The sequence below is a fragment of the Periplaneta americana genome, chromosome 12 (assembly GCF_040183065.1).
Source record: "Periplaneta americana isolate PAMFEO1 chromosome 12, P.americana_PAMFEO1_priV1, whole genome shotgun sequence".
In the NCBI taxonomy this organism is placed as follows: domain Eukaryota; kingdom Metazoa; phylum Arthropoda; class Insecta; order Blattodea; family Blattidae; genus Periplaneta; species Periplaneta americana.
Window position 1 is genome coordinate 147,725,608 of NC_091128.1, and position 19,130 is coordinate 147,744,737.

General features: G+C 49.6%; 1 long non-coding RNA gene across 1 annotated transcript; it reads left to right on the forward strand.

Moving 5' to 3' along the window:
* Window positions 1-158: 158 nt before the first annotated feature.
* LOC138710974 (uncharacterized) lies at window positions 159-19,130 on the forward strand. The gene is made up of 3 exons (XR_011335333.1): window positions 159-367; window positions 1,324-1,423; window positions 18,941-19,130. It is a non-coding gene; the product is annotated as an uncharacterized lncRNA (long non-coding RNA).

Below are 19,130 nucleotides of genomic sequence, written 5' to 3' on the forward strand. Positions count from 1 at the left end.
AATTTAATTGGATTAAATTAAATAAAGTGATTTAATTACATTGAATTACATAAATGAATAAAATTAAATTGAATAAATAAATACTGTTAAGACGAAGATTGACATAAGTAACTATCATCATCATCATCATCATCATCATCATCATCATCATCATCATCATCATCATAAAGATCATAATCACAGTGGAGGCTAGAATGTTTTCTGCATTATGTTTAGTGAGATCTAAAATATTCCTTCCAGATTGGTTGGGTGTATAAAGCTGATGATTCCATAGAAAAACAGAAGATACATTAGAAGAAGCTAGAAGCAGTGAGGAGAGGCGTCTCATGGTGGAAACCTGGGGATACAGAAACACACATTAGTTCATGTATGTATCTGATGGTAAAAGGTTAGTTTTCTGTGTAGATACAGTACTTGCGCAATTTATACTTTTGAATTATGTATTTTGCTATTATACAGATGGTTAATTTCAAGCACTAAGTCACTGGTACTTGTCTGATTTCGGCTTAATTGTATGAAATTTTCAATTTAGAAACCTCATACTTGTAGTGTAGAAGGCTAGTAAACGAATAAGATTTTGAATTGACATGTGAATTAAGACACAGTATTTATTACTTTATTTAATTTAATATAATATAATTCAATATAATGAACTTGTGGGAGCACCATAATTATTTTCGTTAAATTGACATTGATTAGATTTGTATGCAAGTTATGGATTTTATTGGTTCGAGTATTCATTCTTAACAAACATCTGTGCTTTACAAAATATGTAGCTAGTACACTAAATGCATGTAGCTGTTGTAGGGAGAGTCAAAAAGTAACTTTAATAACTGTTTCATTGTTAGAATATGTACAACAAGGCTACAAACACTTGCTCACTTTTGAACATAGTAGGCTATAACAGGAAGACTTGCATTGAACGTAGTGAGGACTATGTTAAAATGTGATGAAGTGTTTGTAGTCTTATGTACATATTCAATTAATAAAACAAATATTAAGGTTACTTTTTGACTCTCCGTTGTATATATTTATTATTATTATTATTATTATTATTATTATTATTATTATCATTTTACATAAAGTCTTTAGCCCCTGAAATAGTGTAATAGACCTTTGAGTTAAAAAAAAATATTTATCATAAAAATGTTTGCTAATGAGCCAATTACAATCAATGTGGCAGTAATTTTCTTTAGTGCTTTGGTATAATAACTAATTTTACGCTAATAGTTATACAACAGTTATAAAGACTAATGTGTATCTTAATCCTTTGCAAATGCATACCAAGATTTATTACATTCCATTGGTTGTTTGGTGTTGTAGTGTTGAATACTGACACTTGGCAAGCTGCAGTGATGGTCACAGAGAGTGGAAAGAGAGCACAGAGAAAACAGAGTGAGCACAAAGAAGGAGAGTGAGCACAGTGAGTACAGAAAGAGAAGAGAGAGGACAAAAAGAGCACACATAAGATAGAACACACAGAGGACAGAGAGAGCACAGTGAGGACAGGGAGAGAATAGAGAGGACAGTTGGAGAAGAGGGACGACAGAAAGGGAAGATAGAGGACAGGGTGGAAATAGAACAGAGAGGCCAAAGTGAGTACAGAGAGACTACAAAGGACGTAAATAGAATACAGGGAATGCAGATAGAGTTCACAAGGGCAACCAGAGTACAGAAATGACACAGAGAACAGAGAGAAAGTAGATAGGACAAAGAGACAAAAGAGAGGGCAGCTACAGCACAGAGAGAAGGTAGAGAGGATAGAGAGATCACGGAGAGGGCAGAGAGAAAGTAGAGAGGAAAAAGAGACAAAAGAGAGGGCAGATAGAGCAAAGAGAGATAAAGTAGAGAGGATAGAGAGAGTAGAGAGAGGGCAGAGAGAAAGAAAGAGCATAGAGAGAAAGTAGTGAGTATTGAGAGACAACGGAGAGGACAGAAAGAGCACAGAGAGGAGAGGGATAGCAGAGAGGGGACAGAGAAAGTAGAAGGAAAGCAGAGAGGGTGACAGGGTGAGCACAGAAGGAAAAGGGAGAGCTCAGACGAAGCAAAGAGAGGACAGGGAGAGCACAGTGGGTACAGAGAGAAGACAGGAAGAGCACAGACGGATCATTGAGAGAAGAGAGGGGACAGGGAGACAACAGAGAGGACAGGAAGAGCACAGAGGGATCAGGGAGAGAAGAGAGGGGGCAGGGAGACAACAGAGAGGACAGGAAGAGCACAGAGGGATAAGGGAGAGAGGAGAGGGGACAGGGAGACAACAGAGAGGACAGAAAGAGCACAGAGGGATAAGGGAGAGAAGAGAGGGGGCAGGGAGACAACAGAGAGGACAGAAAGAGCACAGAGGGATAAGGGAGAGAAGAGAGGGGACAGGGAGACAACAGAGAGGACAGGAAGAGCACAGAGGGATCAGGAAGAGAAGCGAGGGGACAGGGAGACAGAGAGGACAGGAAGAGCACAGCGGAATCAGAGAGAGAACAGAGGGGACAGAGCGACAACAGAGAGGACAGGAAGAGGACTGAGAGATCAGGGAGAGAAGAGAGGGGAGAGGGAGACAACAGAGAGGACAGGAAGAGCACAGAGGGTTCAGGGAGACAAGAGAGGGGACAGGGAGACAAAAGAGAGGACAGGATGAGCACAGAGGGATCAGGGAGAGAAGAGAAAGGACAGGCAGACAACAGAGAGGAGTGGGAGAGCACAGAGGGATCAGGGAGAGAAGAGATGGGAAAGGGAGACAACAGAGAGGACAGCAAGAGCACAGAGGGATCATCCAGAGAAGAGAGCGGACAGGGAGACAACAGAGAGGACAGGAAGAGCACAGAGGGATCATTGAGAGAACAGAGGGGACAGGAAGACAACAGAGGGTATAGGGAGACAACAGAGAGGACAGGAAGAGAACAGAGGGATCGTTGAGAGAATAGAGGGGACAGGGAGACAACATAGAGGACAGGAGGAGCAGAGAGGAATCAGGGAGACAACAGAGAGGACTGTAAGAGCACAGTGGGATCAGGGAGAGAAGAGAAAGGACAGGGACAGGAAGAGCACAGAGGGATCATTGAGAGAAGAGAGGGGACAGGAAGACAACAGAGAAAACAGGAAGAGCACAGAGGGATCAGGGAGAGAAGTGAGGGGACGGGGAGACAATAGGCAGGACAGGAAGAGCACAGAGGGATCAGGGAGAGAAGAGAAGATCAGGGAGACAACAGAGAGGATAGGAAGATCACAGAGGGATCAGGGAGAGAAGAAAGGGGACAGAGAGAGCACAGAGCGATCAGGGATACAAGAGAGAGGATAGGGAGACAACAGAGGGGACAGGAAGAGCACATAGGGATCATTGAGAGAAGCGAGGGACATGGAGACAACAGAGAGAATAGGGAGACAACAGAGAGGACAGGAAGAGCACAGAGGGATCATTGAGAGAGGAGAGGGGACGGGGAGACAAGAGAGAGGACAGGAACAGCACAGAGGGTTCAGGAAGAGAAGTGAGGGGACAGGGAGACAACAGAGAGGACAGAGGGATCATGGAGACAAGACAGGGGACAGGGAGACAACAGAGAGGATAACGAGACAACATAGAGGTCAGGAAGACCACTGAGGGATCAGGGAGAGAAGAGAGGATAGGCAGACAACACAAAGAACAGGAAGAGCACACACAGAGGGATCAGGGAGAGAAGAGAGGGACAGGGAGATAACAGAGAGGACGGGATGAGCACAGAGGGATGAGAGAGAGAAGAGAGAGAACAGGGAGACAACAGAGGGAATAGGCAGACAACACAGAGGAGAGGAACAGCGGAGAGGGATCAGGGAGAGAAGAGAGGGGACAGGGAGACAACAGAGAGGACAGGAAGAGCACAGAGGGATCAGGGAGAGAAGTGAGAGGCCAGGGAGACAACAGAGAGGACAGGAAGAGCACAGAGGGATATGGGAGGGACGATATTGGACAGGGAGATGACAGAGAGAACAGAAAGAGCACAGAGGGATCATTGAGAGAAGCGAGGGATAGAGAGACAACAGACAGGACAGGACAGGACAGGACGAGCACAGAGGGATCATTGAGAGAAGAGAGGGGACGGGGAGAAAACAGAGAGGATAGGGAGACAACATAGTGGACAGGAACAGCGCAGAGGGGACAGGGAGACAACGGAGAGGATAGGGAGACAACAAAGAGGACAGGAAGAGAACAGGGCGATCAGGGAGAGAAGAGAGGGAACAGGGAGACAACGGAGAGGACACGAAGAGCAGAGAGGGATCAGAGAGAGAAGAGAGGGGCCAGGGAGACAACAGACAGTATAGGCACATAACACAGAGGACAGGAAGAGCACAGAGGGAATCACGGAGAGAAAAGAGGGGACAGTGAGACAACAGATAGGATAGGAAGAGCACAGGGGGATCAGGGAGAGAAGAGTAATGACAGGCAGACAACAGAGGGGACAGGAAGAGCACAGAGGGATCATTGAGAGATGATAGGGGAGAGGGAGACAACAGAGAGGACAGGAGGAGCACAGAGGGATCAGGGAGAGAAGAGAGGGAACAGGGAGACAACAGAGAGGACAGGAAGGGCACAGAGGGATAAGGGAGGGAAGAGATGGGACAGGGAGACAACTGAGAGAACAGGAAGAGCACAGAGGAATCATTGAGAGAAGCGAGGGGATAGGGAGACAACAGACAGAACAGGAAGGGCACAGAGGGATCATTGAGAGAAGAAAGGGGACAGGGAGGCAACAGAGAGGATAGCGAGAGCACAGAGGGATCATGGAGAGAAGAGTGGAGACAAGGAGACAACAGAGAGGATAGGGAGTCAACAGAGAGGACAGAAAGAGAACAGAGGGATCATTGAGAGATGAGAGGTGACAGGGAGACAACAGAGACGACAGGACCAGCACAGTGGGATCAGGGAGAGACGAGAGGGGACAGGGAGACTAGAGAGAGAACAGAGAGTTCAGGGAGAGAATAGAGGGAACAGGGAGGACAGGAAGAGCACACAGGGATCAGGGAGAGAAGAGAGCGGACAGAGAGACATCAGAGAGGATAGGGAGGCAACAGAGAGGACAGCAAGAGACCAGAGGGATCATTGAGAGATGAGAGGGGGCAATGAGACAACAGAGAGGATAGCGAGACAACAGAGAGGACAGGAACAGCACAGTGGGATCAGGGAGAGAAGAGAGGGGACAGGGAGACAAGAGAGAGAACAGAGAGAGTACAAAGGGATCAGGGAGTGAAGAGAGGGGACAGGGAGAGAACAGAGAGGACAAGAAGACCACAGAGGGATCATTGAGAGAAGAGAGGGGACAGGAAGAGCACAGAGGGATCAGGGAGAGAAGAGAGTGTACAGGGAGACAACAGATGGGATAGAGAGACAACAGAGAGGACAGGAAGAGCCTTGAGGGATCAGGGAGAGATAAGGGGGGACAGGGAGACAACACAGAGGATAGGGAGACAACAGAGAGGACGGAAAGGGCACAGAGGGATCAGGGAGAGAAGATAGAGGACAGGGAGACAACAGAGAGGGAACAGGGAGACAACAGAGTGTACAGAAAGAGCACAGAGGGATCAGGGAGAAACGAGTGAGGACAGGCAGACAACAGAGAGGAAGGAAGAGAACAGAGAGGTCAGGAAGCGCACAGAGGGATCAGGGAGGGAAGAAAGGGAACAGGGAGAGCAGAGCTGGATCAGGGATGGAAGAGAGTGGACAGGGAGGCAACAGAGAGGACAGGAAGAGTACATAGGGTTCTGGGAGAGAAGAGAGGTTATAGGGAGACAACTGAGAGGATAGGCGGACAACACAGAGAACAGGAGGAGCACATACAGAGGGATCAGGGAGAGAAGAGTGGGACAGAGAGACAACAGAGGACAGGAAGAGCAGAGAGGGATCTGTGAGAGAAGAAAGGGGACAGGGAGACAACAGAGGACAGGACGAGCACAGAGAGAGTCAGGGACAGAAGAGAGGGGACAGGGAGACAATTGTGAGGAATGGATGAGCACAGTGGGATCAGGGAGAGAAAAGTAAGGACAGGCAGACAACAGAGAGGACAGGAAGAGCACAGAGGGATCATTGAGAGAAGAGAGGGGACAGGGTGACAACAGAGAGGACAGGAAGAGCACAAAGAGAGTCAGGGACAGCGAGACAATAGTAAGGACAGGCAGACAACAGAGAGGACAGGAAGAGCACAGCGGGATCGTTGAGAGAAGAGAGGGGACAGGGTGACAACAGAGAGGACAGGAAGAGCACAGAGGGGTCAGGGAGAGAAGAAAGGGGACAGAGAGAGCACAGAGGGATCAGGGAGAGAAGTGAGAGGCCAGGGAGACAACAGAGAGGACAGGAAGAGCACAGAGGGATATGGGAGGGAAGATATTGGACAGGGAGATGACAGAGAGAACAGAAAGAGCACAGAGGGATCATTGAGAGAAGCGAGGGATAGAGAGAGAACGGACAGGACAGGACAGGACAGGACAGGACGAGCACAGAGTTATCATTGAGAGAAGAGAGGGTACGGGGAGAAAACAGAGAGGATAGGGAGACAACATAGTGGACAGGAACAGCGCAGAGGGGTCAGGGAGACAACAAAGAGGACAGGAAGAGAACAGAGGGATCAGGGAGAGAAGAGAGGGAACAGGGAGACAACGGAGAGGACACGAAGAGCAGAGAGGGATCAGAGAGAGAAGAGAGGGGCCAGTGAGACAACAGACAGTATAGGCACATAACACAGAGGACAGGAAGAGCACAGAGAGAATCACGGAGAGAAAAGAGGGGACAGTGAGACAACAGATAGGATAGGAAGAGCACAGGGGGATCAGGGAGAGAAGAGTAATGACAGGCAGACAACAGAAGGGACAGGAAGAGCACAGTGGGATCATTGAGAGATGCTAGGGGAGAGGGAGACAACAGAGAGGACAGGAGGAGCACAGAGGGATCAGGGAGAGAAGAGAGTGAACAGGGAGACAACAGAGAGGACAGGAAGGGCACAGGGGGATCATTGAGAGAAGGGAAGGGACAGGGAGAGAACAGAGAGGACAGGAGGAGCACAGAGGAGTCATTGAGAGAAGAAAGGGGACAGGGAGGCAACAGAGAGGATAGCGAGAGCACAGAGGGATCATGGAGAGAAGAGTGGGGACAAGGAGACAACAGAGAGGATAGGGAGTCAACAGAGAGGACAGAAAGAGAACAGAGGGATCATTGAGAGATGAGAGGTGACAGGGAGACAACGGAGACGACAGGACCAGCACAGTGGGATCAGGGAGGGAAGAGAGGGGACAGGGAGACTAGAGAGAGAACAGAGAGTTCAGGGAGAGAATAGAGGTAACAGGGAGGACAGGAAGAACACACAGGGATCTGGGAGAGAAGAGAGCGAACAGAGAGACATCAGAGAGGATAGGGAGGCAACAGAGAGGACAGCAAGAGACCAGAGGGAGCATTGAGAGATGAGAGGGGGCAATGAGACAACAGAGAGGATAGCGAGACAACGGAGAGGACAGGAACAGCACAGTGGGATCAGGGAGAGAAGAGAGGGAACAGGGAGACAAGAGAGAGAACAGAGAGAGTACAAAGGGATCATTGAGAGAAGAGAGGGGACAGGAAGAGCACAGAGGGATCAGGGAGAGAAGAGAGTGTACAGGGAGACAACAGATGGGATAGGGAGACAACAGAGAGGACAGGAAGAGCCTTGAGGGATCAGGGAAAGATAAGGGGGGAAAGGGAGACAACACAGAGGATAGGGAGACAACAGAGAGGACGGAAAGGGCACAGAGGGATCAGGGAGAGAAGATAGAGGACAGGGAGTCAACAGAGTGTACAGAAAGAGCACAGAGGGGTCAGGGAGAAAAGAGAGAGGACAGGCAGACAACAGAGAGCACAGGAAGAGAACAGAGAGGTCAGGAAGCGCACAGAGGGATCAGGGAGGGAAGAAAGGGAACAGGGAGAGCAGAGCTGGATCAGGGATGGAAGAGAGTGGACAGGGAGGCAACAGAGAGGACAGGAAGAGTACAGAGGGTTCTGGGATAGAAGAGAGGTTATAGGGAGACAACTGAGAGGATAGGCAGACAACACAGAGAACAGGAGGAGCACATACAGAGGGATCAGGGAGAGAAGAGTGGGACAGGGAGACAACAGAGGACAGGAAGAGCAGAGAGGGATCTGAGGGAGAAGAGAGGGGACAGGGAGACAACAGAGAGTGTAGGCAGACAACACAGAGGACAGGACGAGCACAGAGAGAGTCAGGGACAGAAGAGAGGGGACAGGGAGACAATAGTGAGGAATGGATGAGCACAGAGGGATCAGGGAGTGAAAAGTAAGGACAGGCAGACAACAGAGAGGACAGGAAGAGCACAGAGGGATCATTGAGAGAAGAGAGGGGACAGGGTGACAACAGAGAGGACAGGAAGTGCACAGAGGTGTCAGGGAGAGAAAAGAGGGGACAGGGAGACAACAAAGAGGAGAAGAAGGGCACAGAGGGATAAGGGAGACAAGAGATGGGTGTGGGAAACAACAGAGAGAACAGGAAGAGCACAGTGGGATCATTGAGAGAAGCGAGGGGACAGGGAGACAACAGGCAAAACAGGAAGAGCACAGGGGGATCATTGAGAGAAGAGATGGGACAGGGAGACAACAGAGAGGATAGGGAGACAACAGAGATGACAGGAACAGCACAGTGGTATAGGGGGGATAACAGAGGTTCAGGTAGAGAACAGAGAGGACAGGAAGAGCAAAGAGGAATCATTGAGAGAAGAAAGGTGACGGGGAGGCAACAGAGAGGATATGGGCAGCACAGTGGGATCAGGGAGAGAAGAGAGGGTACAGGGAGACTACAGAGAGGAGTGGAAGACCACACAGGGTCAGGGAGAGAAGACAGCGGACAGAGAGACAACAGAGATGATAGGGAGAAAACAGAGAGGACAGGAAGAGAACAGAGGGATCATTGAGAGATGAGAGGGGACAGGGACACAACAGATGGATAGCGAGACAACAGAGAGGACAGGAACAGCACAGTGGGATCAGGGAGTGAAGAGAGGTGACAGGGAAACAAGAAAGAGGATAGGGAGTGCAGAGAGGGATCAGGGAGAGAAGAGAGGGGACAGGGAGAAAACAGATTGGACAGGAAGAGCACAGAGGGATCAGGGACAGAAGAGATGGTACAGGGAGACAAAAGTGAGGCTTAGGAGACAACAGAGAGGAGAGGAAGAGCACTGAGGGATCAGGGAGAGAAAAGAGGGGACAGGGAGACAACACAGAGGATAGGGAAAGAACAGAGGGGACAGGAAGAGCACACAAGTGTCAGGGAGAGAAGAGAGGAGACACGGAGGCAGCAGAGAGGGCAAGAAGAGCTCAGAGGGATCAGGGAGTGAAGAGAGGTGACAGAGAGGGAACAGAGAGGATAGGAAGAGCACAGAGGAATTACTGATAGAAGAGAGGGGACTGGAAGATAACAAGGGGGATAGGGAGACAACAGAGAGGACAGGAAGGGCACAGAGGGATCAGGGAGAGAAGAGAGATGACAGAGAACAACAGGTAGTACAGAGAGAGCACAGAGAGATCAGGGAGAGAAGAGAAATGAAAGGCAAGTAACAGAGTGGGCAGGAGAAGCACAGGGGGATCAGGGAGAGAAGAGATGGGACAGGGAGACAACAGAGAGGACAGGACGACCACAGAGGTCGCAGGGTGAGAAGAGAGGGAACAGGGAGACAACAGAGAGGACAGGAAGAGCACAGAGGGATCATTGGGAGAAGAGAGGGGACAGGGAGTCGAGAGAGAGGATTGGGATACAACAGAGAGGACAGGAAGAACACAGAGGTAACAGGGGAAGAAGAGAGGGGAGAGGGAGATAACGGAGAGGACAGGAAGAGCACAGAGGGATCCGGGAGCGAAGAGACGGGACAGGAAGACAACAGATAGGATAGGGAGACAACAGATAGGACAGAAAGATTACAGAGGGATCAGGGAGATAACACAGAGAATAGGGAGACTGCAGTGATGACAGGAAGGGCAAACAGGGATCAGGGAGAGAATAGAGGGGAGAGGGAGACTACAGTTAGGATAGGGAGACAACAGAGAAGACAGGAAGAGCACAGAGGGATCAGGGAGAAAACAGAGGGGACAGGAAGAACACAGAGGGATCAGGGAGACAAGAGAGGGGACAGGGAGACAACATAGAGGACAGGAAGAGCACAGAGTGATCAAGGAGAGTAGAGAGGGGACATGGAGACAACAGAGAGTATAGGAAGAGCACAGAGGAATAATTGTGAGAAGAGAGGGGACAGGGAGACAACAGAGAGGATATGGTGACAAAAGTGAGGACAGGAAGAGCACATAGGTATCAGGGAGAGAAGAGATGCGACAGGAAGACAACAGAGAGGATAGAGAGACAACAGAGAGGCAGGAAGAACACAGATAGATCAGGGAGAGAAGGGAGGGGACATGGAGACAACAGAGAGGACAGGAAGACCACAGAGGGTTCCGGGTGAGAAGACAGGGAACATGGAGGCAACAGAGAGGATAGGGAGACAACAGAAAGGACAGGAAAGGCACAGAGGCATCAGGAAAAGAAGAGAAGGGAGAGGGAGATAACACAGGGAATAGGGAGACAACAGAGAGTACAGGAAGTGCGCAGTGGCATCAGGGAGAGAATAGAGGGGACAGGGAGACAACACAGAGAATAATGAGACAACAGAGAGGACAGTAATAGCAGAGTGGTATCAGGAAGAGAAGAGAGGGGACAGGAAGAGCACAGAGGGTTCAGGGAGAGAAGAGATAGGACAGGCAGGCAACAGAGAAGACAGGAAGAGCACAGAGGGATCAAGGAGAGAAGAGATGGGACAGGAAAGCAACAGAGAGGAGAGGAAGAGCACAAAGGGATCAGGGAGAGAAGAGATTGGACAAGGAGACAACAGAGAAGATAGGAAGAGCTCAGTGGAATCAATGAGAGAAGAGAGGGGACATGGAGGCAGCAGAGAGGATAGGCACCAATAAAATGGTCACGAAGAGCACAGAGTGATCAGAGGAAAAGGGATGGGACAGGAAGACCACAGAGAGGATAGGGAAACAACAGAGAAGACAGGAAGAGCACAGAGGGATCAGGGAGAGAGGAGAGGTGACAGGGACACAACAGAGAGGACGGGAAGAGCACACAGGAATCAGGGAGAGAAGAGAGGGGACAGGGAGACAACAGAGATGATAGGGAGACAACAGAGAGGATAGAGAGACAACAGAGAGAGCAGAGAGGGGACAGGGAGACAACAGAGAGGGCTGTAAGAGCACAGAGTGATGATTGAGAGAAGACATGGGCCAGGGAGACAACACTTAGGACAGGAAGAGCAGAGAGTCATCAGGGAGAGAAAAGAGGGGACTGGGAGACATCAGAGAGTACAGGAAGAGCACAGAGGAATCAGGAGAGATGAGAAAGGACAGGGAGACAACAGAGAGGATATGAACAGCACAGAGGTATCAGTGAGAGAAGAGAGGGGACAGGCTGACAACAGAGAGGACAGGAAGAGCACAGAGGGATCAGAGATAGAAGAGAGGGGACAGAGAGACAATAGGGACGACAGGAAGAACACAGGGGTATCAGGGAGACAACTGAGAGGACAGGAAGAGCACAGAGGGATAGGGGCGAGAAGAGAGGGGACAGGGAAACAACACATAGGTTAGGGAGACAACTCAGAAGACAGGAAGAGAAGAGAGGGTTTAGGGAGAGAAGAGAGGGGACAGGGAGACAACAGAGAGGACAGGAAGAGCACAGAGGGTTTTTTGGAAGAAGAGGAGGGACAGGGAGACAACAGAGAGGATAGGGAGACAACAGAGAGGACAGGAACAGCACATGGGGATCAGAGAGAGAAGAGTGAGGACAGGGAGACAACAGAGAGGATAAAGAGACAACACAGAGGACGGGAACAGCAGTTAGGTATCGGGGAGAGAAAAGATGGGACAGGAGACATCGGAGAGTACAGGAAGAGTACAGAGGTATCAAGAGAGATGAGAAAGGTCAGGGAGACAACAGAGAGGACAGGAAGAGCACAGAGGTATCAGGGAGAGAAAAGAGGGGACAGGGAGACAACAGAGAGGACAGGAAGACCACATAGGGTCAGGGAGAGAAGAAAGGGGGCAGGGAGAGCACAGAGGGATCAGAGATAGATGAGAGGGGACAGGGAGATAACAGAGAGGACAGGAAGAGCACATAGAGATCTAGGAGAGAAGAGAGGTGACAGGGAGGCAACAGAGAGGACAGGAAGAGCACGGAGGGATCAGTGAGAAAACAGAGGGGACAGGGTGACAACAGAGAGGTTATTCAGACAACACAGAGGACAGGAAGAGCGGAAAGGGTTCAGGGAGAGAAGAGATGGGACAGGGAGACAACAGAGAGGACAGGAAGAGCACAGGAGGATGAACGAGAGAAGAGGAGGGGACAGGGAGACATCAGAGACCATAGAGATACAACACAGACGACAGGAAGAGAAGAGAGGGATTAGGGAGAGAAGAGAGGGAATAGGGAGACATCAGAGAGAAGAGGAAGAGCACAGAGGGATTAGGATAGATGAGAAACGACAGCGAGACAACAGAGAGGAGAGGAAGTGCACAGTGGGATCATTGAGAGAAGATAGGGGATTGGAGACAACAAAGAGGACAGGAAGAGCACAGAGGGATCAGGGAGGAAAGAGATGGACAGGGAGATAGCAGAGAGGACAGGAAGACCACTGTGGGATCAGGGAGAGAAGAAAGGCGACATTGAGAGCACAGAGGGATCAGGGATAGAAGAGAGGGGACAGGGAGATAACGGAGAGGACAGGAAGAGCACATAGGGATTTGGGTGAGAAGAGAGGGGAGAGGGAGACAACAGAAGGGACAGGATGAGCACAGAGGGATCGGGGAGAGAAGAGAGGGGACAGGCAGACAACAGAGAGGACAGGAACAGCACACAGGCATCATAGAGAGAAGAGAGGGGACAGGGAGACAACAGATAGGATATTGAGACAACACAGGACAGGAAGAGAAGAGAGGGATTAGGGAGAGAAGAGAGAGGATAGGGAGACAACAGAGAGGACAGGATGAGCACAGAGGGATTTTTGAGAGAAAAGGAGAGACAGGCAGACCACAGAGAGGATAGGGAGACAACAGAGAGGACAGGAACAGCACATGGGGATCAGGGAGAGAAGAGATGCAACAGGGGGACAACAGAGAGGATAGAAAGTCAACACAGAGGACAGGAATAGCAGAGAGGTATCAGGGAGAGAAAAGAGTGGCAGGGAGACATCAGAGACTGCAGGAAGAGCACAGAGGGATCAGGAGAGATGGGAAAGGACAGGGAGACAACAGAGAGGACAAGAAGAGAACAGAGGTATCAGGGAGAGATGAGAGGCGACAGGGGGACAACAGAGAGGACAGGAAGAGCACAGAGTGATCAGGGAGAGAAGAGAGAGGACAGGGAGACATTAGGGACGACAGGAAGAGCGCAGAGGGATCAGAGATAGAAGAGAGGGGACAGGGAGATAACAGAGAGGACAGGAAGACCACATAGGGATCTGGGAGAGAAGAGAGAGGACAGGGAGACAATAGAGATGATAGGCAGACAACTCAGACAATAGGAAGAGCACAGAGGAATCAGGGTGAGAAGAGATGCCACAGGAAGATAACAGATAGGATAGGGAGACAACAGAGAGGACAGGAAAAGCACAGATAGATCAGGGAGAGAAGAGAGGAGACACGGAGACAACACAGAGGATAGGGAGACAACAGAGAGGACAGGAAGAGCACAAAGGTGTCAGGGAGAGAAGAGAGGGTACATGGAGACAACAGAGATAATAGGGAGACAACAGAGAGGACAAGAAAAGAAGAGCGGGGAGAGGTAGATACCACAGAGTGTAGGGAGACAACAGAGAGGACAGGAAGAGCACAGAGGGATCAGGGAGAGAAGAGGGGGGCAGGGAGACAACAGAGAGGATAGGAAGAGCACAGAGGAATCATTGAGTGAAGAGAGGGAACAGGGAGACAAGAGAAAGGACAGGGAGAGCAGAGAGGAATCAGGGAGAGAATAGGGGGGACAGGAAGGTCACAGAGCGATAAGGGAGAGATGAGCTGGGACAGGCAGACAACAGAGAGGACAGTAGGACCACAAAGGGATCAGGGAGAGAAGAGATGGAGCATGGAGACAACAGAGAGGACAGGAAGTGCACAGAGGGATCAGGGATTGAAGAGAGGGGACAGGGAGACAACAGAGAGGACAGGAAGAGCACAGAGGGATCAAGGATAGAAGAGAGGGGACAGGGAGATAACAGAGAGGGCAGGAAGAGCAGAGAGTGTTCATTGAGAGAAGACAGGTGACAGGGAGACAACAGAGAGGATAGGGATACAAGAGAGAGGACAGGAAAAGCACACAGAAGTCAGGGAGAGAAGAGAGGGGACAGGGAGATAACAGAGAGGGCAGGAAGAGCACAGAGTGATCTTTGAGAGATGACAGGGGACAGGGAGACAACAGAGATGGCATGAAGAGCACAGAGGGATCAGGGAGAGAAGAGAGGGTACAGGGAGACAACCGAGAGGGCAGGAAGAGCACAGAGTGATCATTGAGAGAAGATGGGGGACAGTGAGACAACGGAGAGTATAGGGATACAACATATTGGTCAGGAACAGCACACAGCGATCAGGGAGAAAAGAGAGGTTATGGGGAGATAACACAGAGGATAGGGAGAAAACAGAGAGGTCAGGAAGAGCACAGAGGTATCAGGGTGAGAGTAAATGGGACAGGGAGACAACAGAGAGGATAGAGAGACAACACAGAGGACAAGAAGAGCATAAAGGAATCAAGGAGAGAAGAGTGGTGACAAGGAGACAACAGAGAGGACAGGAAGAGCACAGAGGGATCAAGGAGAGAAGAGAGGGTACAGGCAGACAATAGGGAGGACAGGAAGAGCACAGAGGGATCAGGGACAGAAGATATGGACAGGGAGACAACTGATGGGACAGGAAGAGCACAGATGGATCAGGGAGAGATGAAGGGGGTCAGGGAGAGCACAGTGGGATCAGGGTTAGACGAGGGGGGACAGGGAGATAACAGACAGGATGGCAAGAGCACATAGGGATCTGGGAGAGGAGAGAGGGGAGAGGGAGACAAAAGAGATGATAGGCGGACAACTCAGATAACACGAAGAGCACAGAGGGATCAGGGAGAGAATATAGGGACATTGGACAACAGAGAGGAAAGGAAGAGCACGGAGGGATCAGGGAGAGAAGAGAGCGGACAGAGAGACAACAGAGAGGATAGAAAGGGAACGGAGAGGACAGGAAGAGGACAGAGGTATCATTGAGATAAGAGGGGACAGGGAGACAATAGAGAGAATTGCGAGACAAAAGGGAGGAAAGGAACAGCACAGAGGGATCAGGGAGAGAGGAGAGGGGACAGGGAGACAATAGAGAGGATAGGGAGACAACAGAGTGGACAGGAAGGTCACTGAGGGATCAGGGAGAGAAGAGAGGGGACAGGGAGACACCACAGAGAATAGGTAGACAACTTAGAGGACAGGAAGGCCACAGAGGTTTCAGGGAGAGAAGAGAGTTGGCTTTGAGACATCAGAGTGGATAGGGAGACAAGAGAGGGTACAGGAAGAGCAGAGAGGGATCAGGGAGAGAAGAGATGGGACAAGGAGACAACAGATAGGACAGGAAGAGCACTGAGGGTTCATGGAGACAAGAGAGGGAACACGGTGACAACAGAGAGGAGAGGAAGATCACATAGGTATCATTGAGAGAAGAGAGGGTTCAGGGAGACAACAGAGAGGATAGGGATACAACAGAGAGTTCAGGAAGAGCTCAGAGGTATCAGGGAGAGAAGAGAGGGGACAGGGAGACAACAGAGAGGACAGGAAGAGCACAAAGGAATCCTGGAGAGAAGAGAGGGGACAGGGAGACAACAGAGAGAAGAGGGAGACAACAGAGAGAAGAGGGAGACCACAGAGGGATCAGGGAGAGAAGAGAGGGGACAGGGAGATAACACGGAGGATAGGGAGACAACAGAGAGGACAGGAAGGGCACAGAGGGATCAGGGAGAGAATAGAGGGGACAGGGACACATCAGAGAGGATAGGGAGACAACAGAGAGGACAGGAAGAGCACAGCGGGATCAGGGAGAGAAGAGAGGGGACAGGGAGGCAACAGAGGGGACAGGTTGAGCACAGAGGGATCAGGGAGAGAAGAGAGGGAACAGGGAGACAACAGAGAGGACAGGAAGAGCACAGAGGGATCAGGGAGAGAAGAGAGGGGACAGGGATAGAACAGAGAGGATAGGAAGAGCAGAGAGGGATCAGGGAGAGAAGAAAGTGGACAGGGAGAGCACATAGGGATGAGGGATAGGAGAGAGGGGTCAGGGAGATAACAGAGAGGACAGGAAGAGCCCAAAGGGATCTGGGAGAGAAGAGAGGGGACAGGGAGACAAAATATATGATAGGTAGACAACTCAGAGAACAGGAAGAGCACAGATGGATCAGGGAGAGAAGAGAGGGGACAGGGTGACAACAGAGAGGACAGGAAGAGCACTGATGGGTTCAGGGAGAGAAGAGAGGTGAAAGGAGGAGCACATAGGGATCAGGGAGAGAAGAGAGGGGACAGAGAGACAATAGAGAGGAAAGGATGAGCACGAGCACAGTGGGATCAGGGAGAGAAAAGTAAGGACAGGCAGACAACAGAGAGGACAGGAAGAGCACAGAGGGATCATTGAGAGAAGAGAGGGGACAGGGAGACAACAGAGAGGACAGGAAGAGCACAGAGAGGTCAGGGAGAGAAGAAAGGGGACAGGGACACAACAAAGAGGAGAAGAAGGGCACAGAGGGATAAGGGAGCAAGAGATGGGTCAGGGAGACAACAGAGAGAACAGGGAAACAACAGAGATGACAGGGAGACAACAGAGAGGTCAGGAAGAGCACAGAGGTATGATTGAGAGAAGGGAGTGGACAGGGAGAGCACAGAGGGATCAGGGAGAGAAGAGAGGGGACAGGAAGGCAACAGAGAGAATAGGAAGAGCACAGCAGTATCGGGGAGAGAAGAGAGGGGACAGGAAGACAACAGAAGGGATAGGGAGACAATTGAGAGAACAGGAACTGCACAGAGGGGTCAGAGAGAGACCACAGTGGAGGCAGGGAGAGAAGGGACGACAGAGAGTGCATGCAGAAGACAGGGAGATCACATAGGAGACAGATAGAGCACAGAGTGCACAGAGAGAGCACATAGGAGACTAGGAGAGGAGAGAGGGGACAGAGAGAGAACCGAGGGTACAGGGAGAATAAGAAGGGACATGGAGATAACAGAGAGGACAAAAGATCACAGAGGGAGCAGAAGGAGAACATATGGGACAGGGAGACTATTTGAGAATAAGGTGGAAAATGTTTGGGTCTTAGAGGGATTAAGTTACAGGAGAATGGAGAAAGTTACAGAATGCAGAACTGGATACATTTTATTCTTCTCCTGACATAATTAGGAACATTAAATGGAAACATTTGCGATGAGCAGGGCATGTAACAAGTATGGGCGAATGCAGAAATGCATATAGAATGTTATTTGGAAGGCCAGAGGGAATAAGACCTTTGGGAAGTCCGAGACGTAGTTGGGAGGATAATATTAAAATGGATTTGAGGGAGGCAGGACATGATGGTAGAGACTGGATTAATGTTGGTGATAGGGACCAATGGTGGGTTTATGTGAGGGCGGCAATGAACTCGTGGTTCCTTACAAGCCATAAGTGTAAAAGGATTGTAATTGGGAGTTAAATTCTCTCCAAATTTCTGGAAGGTATTTCGAAAATTGTACTTTGAGATTTTACAAATGTCATTTAATGATTTACAAACAGGCAGGTGAAATAGCACCATTTTTTTAATGGAATGACAATATTATTATTATAACGAGCAGAGCTGCAAGATATTGCGTAAATGACGGTAGAATTCGGAAATAATAAGCATTTATTTAGGTAGAGAATATGGCGCTAAAAATTACACGATCTTAACGTCCAGGTCTCCTGAGGGTAACCCTGACTCTGATCATTCAGTGTTTATCATGAAATACTGAGTGTTCAGTTCAAAATGTGTCATGGCTCGCTGTACTCCGTGATGTGGCTAGCTGATGAGCCTAGAGAATTCAATCTTCCTGCACTTCCGCAGAGGTGTATAACCTAAGAGGCAGAGAAGTTGCCTAGCAAGTACGGCGTTCATTCTAAAGAGTACGTACCGATACGTACGGTATAACGCCGGTAGTGGCAGGAATGTGAACTATTTGGAAATATGTACTGTCGGGATATGGGGAGAGGGTTAAGACGATTACTTACGTATTTGTTGACATTAACTTCGATGGTCAACATGGACACGGAGCATTTGATTTGTGTTGTGGAATGTTACCGTACGCAACCGATGATAACAAATACCCTGCGTACGACTTGCCGGCGCAAAACACAGTTCGAAAGAGGTTATGGTAGCACACAGACCGTACAGATCGCACAGACCGCCATCTGTTGCTACGACGTTCAAGTTATACCGTACACGTTCTCAAGTTCAGATTGAAGAACGCCTTAAATAATAGGCAACTTCTCTAACATATAAGCTGAAACTCGCTTCAAATCGGTGACCCAACAGTGATGTCATAACACACTTTGAAATGAACTCCCAGTAGTATGTATAGCTTTACTAAAATTTAATGTACCACTTCGTTTGTGTTAGTGTACCTGAAGGATATTCTATAGTCTTGGTTGAATATCACTGGTATATAGCATTCCATTAGAAGCATCTGACTAAACAACGATGTGAAATGAAGAGCATCTTGAGACATAAACCTAAACTGTTGATGATGTTAGTCCTGTTTTATGCTGATGTGTGACATCACTGTCGCTGATGTGAGAAGGTAATTGTGAAGTTTTGGGGACAGTGTTTGTATTGAAAAGAAACATCACCTTCTACACATTGGAAACGTTTTGTTTGCACTACAGTGCCAGCGCAGTTCAAATCCAGAGCTGTGCACCAAAGCAGCGTGGCGGGAGAAGGACTGGTGTTGGTCTGTGAGGCACAGTGTGATTTACCACTGCACGTGGCATGATCGGCGTCTCACCGATTCCTCAATCACAGCCACATGCAGATCATGGAGAGACAGACAGACAGACAGACAGACAGACAGACAGA